Genomic DNA, 14,102 nt, shown 5'->3' on the forward strand with positions numbered 1-14,102 from the left:
ATGCAAAGTGAGGAGAGTGGTACTATCCAAAAAGCTATAAAGGCATGTACTTGGTTGACAATCATTACAAGGTAATGGAACTATTAGTTTAAGTCATTGTCGGTGTTTTGTCCATCTTACAAAAGAATGTGTTTATAAGTCCAAGCTAATCTATCTTGGAACCTAATTCACTTGTGTAAAAGTTAGTCTATCTAAGTCTATGTCATCATGAGTTGTATATTCATCTCCCATCCTCCATAGCTCTTGCCATGCTCTAGATCCACATTTTTGACAGGATGTAGATGGTGGAGCTTGAGACGAGCTGCTTCAAGATGGATTGTGTTAGGGTGCATTGGGGTAGTGCTCCATGGTAGGCCAATGAAGTCATTGAGCTGCAAGGAGTTGATCCAAGGCTATACTTCGATGAGGCTCTCTAGGCTAGGAGGGCAAACTTTCTCAGTTGCAAGTTGAAAGATAGCCATGGAAGGTGTGAAAGAAGATTGGCAAAGTAAGGCAAAGATCATGTGTAAAATGACAAATAAGGGCGATGAGAGGAAGAAACACCCTTAAAAGGCAGTTGAGTTAATGCGAATGTGTTGTGGCCAATGCATCTTTGCCATGCCAACATAATAGGCCATAAAAGGGCATGATAAAGATCAATTTTTTGAGATACCATGTCATTGTCGGGGGTATCCTTAAATGAGTAGGCTTCATAAATGAATGCTACATCACTTTGACTGGCGACTAATGGATCCAAGTCAATCTAGAGGCGGGAAACTAGGGAGGTGAAAGATCCAAAAATTAGTAATGAAGTCATAGTGAAGGTAGTAGGGGATTTCAACTTCATGGGGAATGAACATTGGAGGTTGTCAGCATGATAAGGGCACATCCGGAATTCATTGATAGATTTTGGTAGCAGCCTTCCCTGTAAGTTAGTCAGGTAGAAAGAGTTAGTACCGGAATCATGGAACACCCAGAAGGGTCTACTCCATCAAAATTTTAGCTTGCATAGGAGCTGGTCTATCCAAGTTAGTTTTCCCTTCCAAAAGAGTTGCTTCTTGGAAAGCCTGTCGACTTGATGCTTTTTTTGGGTTGGAAGATGCTAGCATTGTGGATTTGGTCTTCTTGGGAAGAGTTAGTCAGGTAGAAAGAGTTAGTATCGGAATCATGGAACACCTATAAGGGCCTACTCCATCAAAATTTTAGCTTGCATAGGAGCTTGTCCATCTGAGTTTAGAAGACCAGGATGAGTTTGCCCTTCCAAAAGAGTTGCTTCTTGGAAAGCCTGTTGACTTGATGCTTTTTTCCGGCTGGAAGATGTAAGCATTGTGGATCTAGTCTTCTTCGAGTTGGGTGAGGGCTTCCGTTCAAAAGGGAAGAGATTCCTCTTGGATGAGTTGTCCTTGTACAGTGATTCGGAGACTAGGTACTACATACTCCAGAAGTGTGATGACTTCTAGGTCGAGTGCCAATTTGTAAGGTGTCATTTTGGTAGTGGTTGTGAGGAAGTGTAGAAGGCCCATAATGCGGCTAGAAGCTTGGTATCTCAGTCTTTCCGATTTTGATTTGCCAATTTAATTGGAATTTTACAAACTACATTATTGGTGGATTTTGCTAAGCCATTGGCTTGTGGATAGTAGGGTGATGACTTCTTATGCATGATGAAGGCAAAACGAAGTCAGCTCCTGGATGACCTTGTTAACAAAATGTGTACATTGATCACTGACCAATTCAATGGGAGTACCATACTGGGTGAAGATGTCTTTGAATAAGCATTTGGCAACTGATTTGGCGGTGTTATTCACGAGAGTCCATGCTTCTATCCATTTGGTACAATAATCAGTTGATGCTGTTCAAGATGTACTTACTTTTAGAGTATGCAGATGCTGGGGAGATTAGGCCAACAAAGTTGAGACCCTATTTTTGAAAGGGCTCCAAGGGTAGGATTGATAGGAGTGGCAAGCGGTCGTTGACACCGTGTTGACCTAGCAGTTGGCAAGAGTTACATTGCTAGACCCACTTTTGCACATCACCATGCATAGTTGGCCACCATAATCAGGCTTGTTGGATTTTTCGAAGGGTTACATCTGCATCAAAATGGCCGTTGGGAACCCCTTAGTGAGCTCCCTCCAGAACTACAAATTGCTCCATTGGTAGAACTACTCTTTGTAGCACTCCGACTAGGGTGTGATGATATAACTGGCCCATAATGGCCTCAAAATGCCGGCTTGGAAGAGCTAGTTGTTTCCGTTGATCCTTCTAGAGATGGGGTGGGGACACTTTGGTCTCCAAGAAGGTTAGCATGTCCTCATACCATGCTCACGATGGATTAGGTGGTTTGGGCTCCTATTTATTTGTTGCTGCTACACATAAGTGGTCATTAAAAAATTCATCAATAACACTAGATGGTGCTTTGTCGAAATCTAGTTGGGATGGAATGTCAACAATCACATGTTGAGTGCCTGGTTGATATATCCATGTGTAGTCAAATTTTTGAAACAATAGAATTCACCTTGCTAACCTTACCGTCACATTTTGTTGCTTAACCAAGGCTAAGTGATCCACATGGAAAATAAAAGCATGCCCTAGCAGATAACGTTGAAATTTCTTGATGGAATAGATCATGCCTAGGCATTCTCTTTCAGTAAACATAGTAATTCTTCTTCGCATCCAATTGGCATAGAAGACTGGGCGGAACCACCCATTGAAATCTTCTTGCATGAGAACACTGCCAATAGCCATATTAGAAGCATCAGTTGAGGCATCAAAACGCTTGGTCTGTCGGTAGATTTTGCCACATGTCAATTGATTCAAGGGGACGACAACATGTGTGAAAAGTTGTAGGTGATATCCATGCCATCAGATTTGTTCCAAGAATCGGAGAGCTACGGATGGTGAATTCGACACTGTGGCTTGCATGATAGGCTGCAACCTTCGTGGGGTCGATAATAATGCCATCTTTGGAAATAATGTGGCCCAATAAAACACCTCCTCAAACAACAAATACATAATTTAAAGGATTCAAACTTAAATGTACCTCTCAACATCTTGTCAGACATAGCAAAAGGTGCATCAAATGGAGTGTTGTTTTCCCAACCATACTAAATTCATCTTAAAAAACTCTCATGTAATTGGTTAGATAAGGCCCAAACATCTCCTACATGTCCCTTTGAAAAGAAGCCGATGCATTCTTTAGAGCAAATCACACTACGGTACACACATAAACTCCCCATGCTATAATGAAAGTGTGTTTGGACTGATATTCCGAGGTTGGTCGTGACCTAGTTGTAACCATTGAATCCATCAAGAAAAGATTACATCTTGTGCCCAACCAGCTCATCTAGGATATTGTCTAGGTAGGGGACAGGGAATGGATCTAGAATAGTGGTGGCATTGAGCTTCATGTAATCAACACAAATCCTAAGTTTTTTGTTTTTTTTTGGAGACAATAACAATTGGTGAGATGTAGTTGGCTTGATCCACAAGGGCTATGAAACCAACTCACAGTAGTCGGTCAAATTCTTATTTGACTTATTTAGCCATGTGTGGATTCATCTAGTATCTTTGCATTCGGATTGGAACAACATCCGACTTCAAGGGTATCTGGATAACCGGTGATTTTCACCGGTTATCCTTCAAACCTAGAAAAATTGTAGCTAATTCATCCTCATTAACTCTTTTGACCTTTTGCATCCGAGCTTCAAATTCTCTTTCTTGTCTCAATACTTTTGTTATCTTAGCTTTGGCTAGATCTTCAACGTCATCATCATCTCTCATTGAGTCCACGTTTTGGTTCCCAGAACTCTTTGGAGTGCGGTTCTCCTCCTCCTCCAAGGTTTGATTTGGCATGTGTTGTGGTTGCACACACTATTCACTAATCTACAAAACATTAATTAGACACCATGGTTGCACATAGTGTGGTTTGATCTGGAGTTGTGGCCACACATACTGTTCACTGATTTGCAAAACATTAATTAGATACCATGGCTGTAAATCTTGAGGGTGACTTGATTGAGGATGTCATTATGTATTTAAAGATTGTGGGTAGCCTTATCTATTTGATGATCACTAGGCCAAACCTAAACTACATTATTGGTTTGGAGAGTTAGTTTATATAGCTTCCATGGAAGCCACATTTGGATGTAGTGCAACACACATTGTGTTATGTCAATTCCACATTAGACTATCATTGGACATGTATGGTTACACAGATGCAGATTGGGCTAGTAGTATTTTAGGCAAAATATCTACTAGTGGTTTTATGTTTTCCTTTGGCAGCACTACTATTACTTATAGTAGCAAAAAACAAGACCGATAGTTGCTTTGTCTAGTATAGAGGTAAAGTACAAAGTGCTGCAATTATAACATGTGAGGTAGCTTGGTTACGCAAGCTACTTGGTGATTTGGGGATGCAAGTGGCCAAGAAGGTTATCATCTACTGTGATAACCTTAGTCACATTCAATTGGCTAGGAACCAATTGTATCATGTGTTGACCAAACACATAGAGGTCTATTACCATTGCATTCAAGAGTGGGTTTTGATAGGTGATTTGACTTAGTTTATGTCAGTATAGAGGACCAAGTTGTTGATATTTTCACCAAGGCTTGAGAGTTGAGAAGCTTCAATGCTTCAAGACCATGCTTGGAGTTCACAAGCTCATATTGAGATTGAGGGGGAGTGTTGAGATATTGAGCTCTACGTGACATGGAATTCACTACACACCTTGGTGATGTGGTAGGATACTATTCACTAGCATGTTAGGTGATTGACATGAAGAAATACCAGTGATTCTACAGCTGGACTACATCCACGTAGTCCATCCTTGGTTATGACACATTCATTGTACCACCTCTTCTTTCCTTAGTGGGTTCACACTTAGTGACCACATGTACATACATTGCGGTACTTTCATATTAGTCTTTTATCATGCTATAGATTTAGTTTTTTTGAGTGAAGAAGAAGAAGAATTCAACACTATCTCTTTGTGTTCTCAAATATCCATTGCTTTTGTGCATGTGCTCTTGGATTCTTCATCTCTCTCTCTTCTTGTTTGTTTTCATAGAGTGACTAGGGGATAGGCCATTGTACTTTAGATTGCAATTGGTTTTAGTAGACCATGATTTCAATGATATAGAATGTTCCAATCCAATATTCTTGTTTCGTTTTTCATACCAAAGTTAATGGCTAGGATAATATTTTTAGCAAGAATAGTATGTACAACAAGTGGTTGAACCACAATTTGTGCATCCTAGCTAATTAGCAAGAGGCTCTATTTTTTAGGCTATGCAAGCAATTCTTAGGTTGGCCAGGGTCTAGGTGGTGGTGTACCACAAGGTTTGCAAGGGAATATGTTTGCATGTATGTAACTCAAGAATTACAAGTGGGCCTCATATAAAAAGTATGATGATATGGCCTTCTCTAACAATATTGACTTTTGCATCAAATAAATTTATTCAAATGGTCCTAGTCTACTATAAGCCCTAGACATGCAATAGCACTAGTGCAAGCAACCAATATTCAAAAATCAAGATCTACCTAATAGGAATATCTCATGAAAAATCTATATAGACCTCTTTGGCAAGCTACCTTTAAGTATAAGGACACTCTCCAACACCAATCCAAATGCATCTTATCATGATTGGCCAAACACTCATGCCGCGTAACATTAAATATTATATCTAGATCCTATGAGAAGAGAAGAAGCTCACCAAGGGGAAAATGTATGTTGTTAGAACATGTCGAAAACTTGACTCATAGTGATACATGCATTGATATACAATAAGGCATGAAGGAAAGCTTCGCTTAACAAGCATGCCAAACAAAAATACTTTGAGAAGGGTGACTTATGAAGGAAAGCTTCGCTTAACAAGCATGCCAAACAAAAATACTTTGAGAAGGGTGACTTAGTATTTCTCTATGCAATCAAAGGTCATAAATAGAAGATGAAATTTAGAGGTCTCCATTGTTTTCCTATTGGTAAATTAGCAAAGTGAGAAATGTAGAGATGGATGGGAGTTGGCTTTTACAAAGGAGGAGGAGCATAGCTCAGTTGGTTAGAGTAGCTCACAACTATGAGCATGGGTGCATGTGTTCGATTCCCAGCTCTTATGAAAAAATTGGGCTTTCCTCATCCGCCAAAAAGGCACATTAAAAACACACACAAAAAAAAACATAGTGGATGAGGAGGAGGCAGAGCTTTGGGGGGGGGGGGGGGGGGGGGGTGGGGTGATTGCTAGCATTGTGAGGAGGAGGTACCAGAGAGAACATCATCAATGGAAAAGGTAGATGTGTAGCAATATAAATCCCCCCTCCTCCCCACCAGCGCACCCACCCCCACACCCTTAAAAAAGGACCTAAGAAAATTTCACATGGACCCTTTATGCATGTTTCTTGCCTTTGGGGGGGGGGGGGGGGAGTCATTTAAAATATGTAATTTAATTAGGATTTAATTGAAGGGGTCTTTAAAATCCCATTTTTAGACATTTTTTGCATACAAATGGGTATGATCAGCAATGTAGTATTTTCAATCTAGCCATGAATTTATTGACCAATCGTCCCCAATTGATCCTACCCCACATTCTACTAAGCATGTACCTACTACTAATACATGAGGGTAAACCAAATAGTTTCAATATCTCACTATGGCCACATCCATCCACTCAATCGAAGAAAAAGCCTTGTTTTCTTTAATAAACTAGATGCACAACCTAAATCACAAAAGCACAATTGATATTTTCAATCTAAAATTTCATAATATGTGATTTTCTTGATATGTCATCACCACCAAGTTTAAAACCTAAGTTGATCAAACAATCCTTATGGAAATGGTAAAAAAGGTGGCTTAGAAGTAGGATCTACCTAACAAAATACCTCAAGGAACTTGAAGATACCTTGAACCATTCTCACTCATGTCTTCAAAAAATGTGAGAGCTATGTATTACTAGGGAAGCAATAAGTCTTTATAGTATTGTTGGTGACATGGCAAGAACAAGAATACAAATAAGACCATCAACCATTGATTTTTGAGAAACTTTTATAGCTCATCTTAACATACAATGAGGCCATAAGTTTATTCCATCTTCCACACAAAACTCTACCAAAAGAACATGGAGCAAGTGTAAGAACTAGAGCAAAAAGAAGAGGGACAAAGCCCATTTTTATAGAAATGGTGCATGAGGGATGAAGCCCATTTGAATAGGAATCATGCATTGTTAATGAATGTTGAACAAAGAAACATTAAAGAAGGAAGATCACATATTTAAGAGTCAATGGGAGGAGATAGCAAAGCCTCAAAGAGGACTCAAAAAGGCCAACTAGCACTAGGAAAACAAGCTATATATTTCCATGTGTAGTTAGAACAGAAAATGGCAAATACTATAAAGCTTCATCAAGCTACTCTAGAAAGGGACTTGTTGAGGGAGCAAAAGGTGGATACAAGAAGCCATCTCATGTTCATTCAACAGGACATGTACTTAAAGACTATACAAGCTTCCATCAAGCTAGTGAAGAGGAGGATTCGGAGAGACTAAATGTTGGCTCGATGAGAGTTAGAACAGAGGACCAGGAGATGAATGCGAGAGTAAGAAAACTGCCAAATGTGTGTGGTGTCCAGTTTAATGGAAGAGCTCATGCATTAACCAGTTAAGAGTGTGGGGATCGAGCACTAGATACTTTTTCATTAACGGGTTTAGGGTGAGGGGATCAAGTATCGAGGGATTTTGCAAAGGGTGAGGGGATCAAGTACCGAGCACTTTTGCATTAGTATAAGTTATTTCCAAATGATTAAAGCATTTTTTTAGAGCGCTCCTTCCATGAGGTGTTGCAATTAAAGTATTTTTAACAATGCACATAGTAACTTTTATTAGAAAGTATGAATTATATTGTTGCTAGTATAAAAGACCATTACATTTCATATCATAACATTAGTTAGCCTTTTACATATGGGTGAATATGGGATACATATGAGGGAGTGTAGGGTGCCGACATGAGAATTAGGGATGGTGGAATCTAAGATGCATATGGGGGAATTCAAGATACATATGGGGGAATCCATGATGCATATGGGGGAATTTGAGATGCTTGGGCTAAGGGGATCCACATTAGCTACACTGATACTGGCATCCTAGACGTGTTGGATTTGGAGCTAGCCTGAAGCTAAGGCAAGAGAAATAGGAACGTCATTCCATTTAAAGTTATCATTTGCATGATGTTTGGCCTTTTATACTTTCCATATAATAATTTGTTACATGTGTATGCATGTAGTATTGGTTGCATTATGCTAGGTAAATAGGTAGGGAATTAGTATGTTTTGTGCTTCTAATGAACATTTATTAATACCTAGAGTAATGCAGATGTGATTATTTTTGTACTTACTAGTGAAATGAAAAATAATAATATGAGTACCAAAGGTACTCCATCAACAGTAAACCAAACAAATCATTGCATATGCATTACTTCGGCTTTGATAATCTACTCACAAAAAATGCAAAACACATGAATTCCCTACCTATTGAAGCCTTGCATAATGTGACTAGTGCTACATACATACATGTGTAAGAAGTCACTGTTATGGAATTAATATATAGCAATAATAAAATTCAAAAAATAATTTCAATAGATAACATCATATTTTCATAGAATCAAATATCATATTAGGCCATAATCAAAGTAGCTCTCCAATACAACTTTGGTACCATGTTATCCAAGCTAGAAGTAGAATGTGCCAATGAGGATATAACAAGAACTTACAAGGATGCTAGTTACACATATTGGAAAATCAAGGAATAGGCATTACCAAAACAACTACATCAAGAGTATCATGTAGTTCTAGTGTCAGATCATAAGAGCTAGTAAATGAAACAACAATAACACTAATGCCATCACAAATGGCCTCTCCACTATAAGTTCCTGATGAACAATGGGGCGTGGGACCAAACGACTAGTCCTTCCAAGTGTAGAGTGAGAAGCACATTGGTAGAGAATCCATTGAAAAGTAGTCATAATCAAACCTAGAGGTGATTTGCAAAATAACAAAGACTTTTAGGTGGTCAATCTAGCATGTGCTAGATATCCCACTTGAGATGCTATGTAAAGAATCTAATTCCCACAACAAACTATAAAATTGGAAATACAATAAAACATATAAACTGCCAAGAAACCATAGTTAATGTGGCTAGGATGAATGCATGTTACCATTAATGGTTGAAACCATAGTTAATGTGGCTAGGATGAATGCATGTTACCATTAATGGTTGAGAATTAGTTTGATGAGAGGCTGCAATATAGTATGCATCCCAATGCTATGGTGGCCAAAAGTATGCACCCTCTTAGATGGTGGGAGGTTGAGACCTCAAACATGAAATGTTAGAAATGGTAAAAAAATCCTTGGCAAGTTATAACTTAGCCTTTTATATTTAACCCTAGTAGGCTAAATATTGGCTAAGGCATTAAGGCATTTTTACTCTATTACAACCATCCCGGCCTAGAAGAGCATTGTCCTCAAAGCTAAATTTGGGACAGGATACAAGGATGAATACAAGGATAGCTTGAAATAGATGAAATCATATTGAAATAAAACTCCATGCTGAAGAAGACCAAATAAGTTTATGAAGAAGGACCATGTAAGGGAAACAAACTACAATAGGTTGCCCAAAAAATAAGCAATAGTACAAATTTGACCATATCTTGAAGTAGAAGTGTCCAATTCCATGTGCAAGCTATAGAAATGTAGAGGACGATATGTAATATCCAATTGTGTCATCAAAATTGAATTTTGATGGGGATAAAGCAATTAATTTCAGCACATAGATTTATTACAACAAGCTAGTCACTACTTAGTGAGTGAATTATCCTCTTGAAGAAGCCATGGAAATTGTTCCAAATACGAAGCATGTTTCCGAGAAGACTCTTCCATAGGCAAATCCTTCCACTTTATAAGATACTCCACGAGAACTTGGTTTTTTAGAATCTTCTCTTGCTTATCAACAATTTTTTCAGGTTCATAAATGATTAAGGTGTCTTCATCAAGGGGAGGTAGTTCTTCAAGAACTTAGTTTTCAGGGCCAACATACATCTTGAGCTGAGACATATGAAAGACAGTGTGGATACGTGTAGTTGAAGTTAAACCAAGTTGATAGGAAAGATCCCCAACTCACTTAATTATTTGGTATGGATCATAATACCTATGAGTAAGTTTATTATGTCATTCCTTAAGAGATGCATAACGAGATTTTGGGACCTTCAAGAAAACCTATTCACCTTTGTCAAACTCCACATGTCTTCTTTTTTCATTTGCATAGGCTTTCATTATCTCTTGAGATTTTCTAATATTATCATTGCATTGCTTCATAAGAGCCTCCATCTTCTCCAACTCTTCATGAGCATGAGGATTCACATTATCATGAAACAATGTGGTAGGCACTTGAACCTTGTAGCCATATAATGCTTCAAAAGGAGACATTTCAATACTCATGTGATGAGTATTATTATAACAAAACTCTGTAAGATGAAGAAAATGGTCCCATGCATTTTGTGTATCATGGCAAGAATGATGTAAGTAAACCTCTAGCCATTTTTTGACCCTTTCGATTTGCCCATCCGTTTGTGGATGATAAGTCGTATACTAGGAGTCAAAATAGTCCCCATAGAAGAGAACAAACTCCTCCAAAAGCTATCCATAAATTTAGAGTCATGATCGGATACAATCTTTGTTGGCATTCCATGAAGCTTAAAGACCATTCCATAAACTAATTAGCCACTTTCTTTGTTGTAAATTGAGCCTTGGTTGGGATGAAATGGGTTGATTTAGTCAATTGTTCTACCACCACATAAATACTATTCCACTTGTGTTTTGTTGTAGGCAATCTCGTTATGAAATCCATACTTATATCACTCCACTTCCCATGAGGAATAGGTAGTGGTTGAAGAAAACCACCAGGTAGAAGTGTGGAATCCTTATTTTGTTGACACGGAAGACATCTCATGACATAGTCTTTAACATCTCTCCAAATACCCCTCCAATAAAAGCTCTTATGAATATTATCCAATGTTTTGAACAAACTATGATGTCTGGTAAAGGTGAAAAGTGCATCTCTCGCAAAATGCGATCTTTGAAAGATGATTGAGGAGTCAAGAAGATCCGTCCTTGATACCGTAAAAGACCATTGTGCCACTTATAATTTGGATATTTATCTCCTTTGCCTTATAATTGCAATTCCTTCATCATTTTGGATCCTTTCTCATCAAGCAAATACTCTTCTTGAATTTCATGGATCCAATCCTTATGCACAGTTGAAATGGTAGAAATGGAACATGCCCACATTCTTGATAAGGCTTTCGCTATCACATTATATTCTCCAACCATATAGGATATCTCAAAGTCATATCCTTGAAGAGTAGTTAACAATCTTTGTTGCTTTTAGGAGACAAATTTGGTTGTGGAAGGAAATATTTCAGCACATGTGCAATATTGCCAATATATTTTGCTCATAAACATGTAATTGATGCTCCTTGTCATCAAGCTTTCAGCTTTCATAAGCAATGAATCCATGATCTTGATACAAAATAGCCCTAACTCCTTTTCCACTAGTATCCACACATATGATAAACTCCTTAGAGAAATATAGGCATACAAGGATGGGTGCTGAAATTAAAAGAGATTTCAACATTGAAACTTTTGTCGGATATGGAGAAAGACGATAATCCAAGGAAACCTCTTAAAGATCTTGTATTCGTAGGAGTGGGCCATTCTTTGACACATTTCACCTTGTTGGGATTCACTCTAATGCCTTTCCCTCCCACAATACGACCTAAGTATTCCACTTCATCTTCCATGAATGAACTTTTTATCATCTTGATAAAGAGTGTGTGTCTTCTTAATGTGTCAAAGACCTCTCGTACATGCTTCAAATGCTCATCCTTGGATTTTCTATAGATAAGGATATCATCAAAGAAAACAAGGACTGTTTTGAACAAGAAGGGTTGCAATATTTTATTCATGAGAGCTTGAAAAGTAGTGGGTGCATTGGGAAGCCCAAATGGCATAACCAAGAAGTGGTACAATCCCCTTTTAGTCCTAAAAGCTATTTTTTGAACTCCTCTCCTTCCTTCATTCAAATTTGATGATAACCCGAACGAAGACCTTTGCATCTTTAAGTTCCTCTAAAAGATCATTAATTCAGGGAATAGGATACCTATTCTTGACCATTGACTTGTTCAAATACCTATAATCAATGTGCATGCAAAATGATCCATCCTTCTTGACTAAGAGCAGGAGTGAGGGAAATGGTGATTGACTTGGCTGAATTAAATCCATTTGTAGCAACTCTTCGACTTGTCACTCCACCTCTTCCCTCTCAAACTTGGACAAGTGATACACATGCTTATTGATGGGCTTTCTATTGTGCAACAAGTCGATAGGACTTTCAATCTCTCTCTTTGGAGAGACAAGGATGATGGTGGCCGAAAAAGATCATTGTATTCCTTCAATAGCTCTTCCAATCTTGGATTTCTTTTCTTTGGAGAAGAAGACGACTGATTTGGTGGCTACCCTTCATCTACTTTCGCAAGCAAAATAGTGAAGATGTATGACTTGGCATTGATTTCCTTTCACAGAGATGAGTTCTATATGTTTGTGGTCTATGCCTTTCAATTCAATGTGCTACCCTTGCCAATTAAATTTCATTTTCATTTGTTCCAAATCCAAAGTAAATTTGCTAAGGGTTTTTAGCCAATTACAACTGATAACAATGTCAATACGCCCCATATCGAAAGTGATCAAATCCACTTGTATTGTGCAAAAGGATGATAGTTCAATTGGAGTACATGGACACACTTCTTTACTAGACTCATATGCACCATTGGCAACTTGTATCTGCAAGGATGATTCCATATCAATGGGTAGCAACTTCAGCCTACTCAAAGATTTGGCGTTGATGACGAAGCTATGAGTATTGTCCGTATCTATTAGAATATGTGCAACCTTGCCAATTAATGATACCTTTGAGTCTTAGTGTACTTTTCCCTTTGTACCCCATCCATACATAATGTGACCTAGCACACAAAGAAGAATAAAAATCATTGGTGCCATTCAGATCAAATGAAAACCCATCCATAGGATCATAGAATCTTTCATTACTGGGATCCTCTTCTTCATGAATTTCTTCCACCATTGGATAAGCATCAATGTGTAGTAAATTTTCCTCTTGTTGCTCTTCTTCTTCAACTTCCACATCTTGAGTGATTACCATATTGATTTTAGAATTCTTAACTTTGCACTTCATCTTATGGTCTTGGGACCACTCCTCCCCACATTTGAAACATAATCCTTTGGCATGCATTTCCCTAAGCTTATTGCGAGGAAGGAAGTTACTATTGGAACTGTTTTGGGATAGTGTAGAAGCACTTTCAGCCCTTGAAAAATTGCCTCTTGTCTTAGCCACATTTTTGAAATTTTGCCTCTACTTCTGTGCATAATTTCCACCTTGTTTTGGGGCATAAACTATAGGTAAAGTTGGCACTTTGCTATTATAATTGTTATGACTATTATAAGCCATGTTTTCTTGCTTGAAAGTGTCTCTTGACTGGTTGAGAACTTGCCCATCCTTCACCCATCGATGGTTAATAAAGTGGTGTTCCTGTCTCCATCTTTGTTGTGATTGAAGAGCATTTGATTTTCTGAATGCTTGAATCTTCTTCTCCCTTTTTTATTGAACTTCCCTCAAAGCCTGCACAATCTTTGATGAATGTAGAGTCTCTTCTTTGTGAAGCTATTGCATTATTCATCTGTAGAACCACTTGGAATAGTTCATGAAGGCTATTTCCTTTATGACTGCCACCACCATGTTGAGTATGTCTGAAGTATGCATTGCGTGCCATATAATGCGACTTCTCCATTCCCTGAGTGCTCCATATGCTTGGATCACCGTACTTTTGAATGAAGAATGGTAGACAATATCATATGTTTTAGAATTATATCCTGAGACGCAAAATGATGTAGGCCAGATTTTGAAGCTTACCATGTAATGTGTTATGTTGTTTTCTGTCTAGGCTGTGGTAAATTGTTTCTTGAATTGTTGAAGGTGTGTTCGAAAAACCTTGATGTCCAGAGTCGACCACGACTCCC

This window comes from Lygodium microphyllum, chromosome 10 (assembly GCF_053477565.2).
Source record: "Lygodium microphyllum isolate KBCC chromosome 10, Lygodium_microphyllum_v1.1.10, whole genome shotgun sequence".
Lineage (NCBI taxonomy): Eukaryota > Viridiplantae > Streptophyta > Polypodiopsida > Schizaeales > Lygodiaceae > Lygodium > Lygodium microphyllum.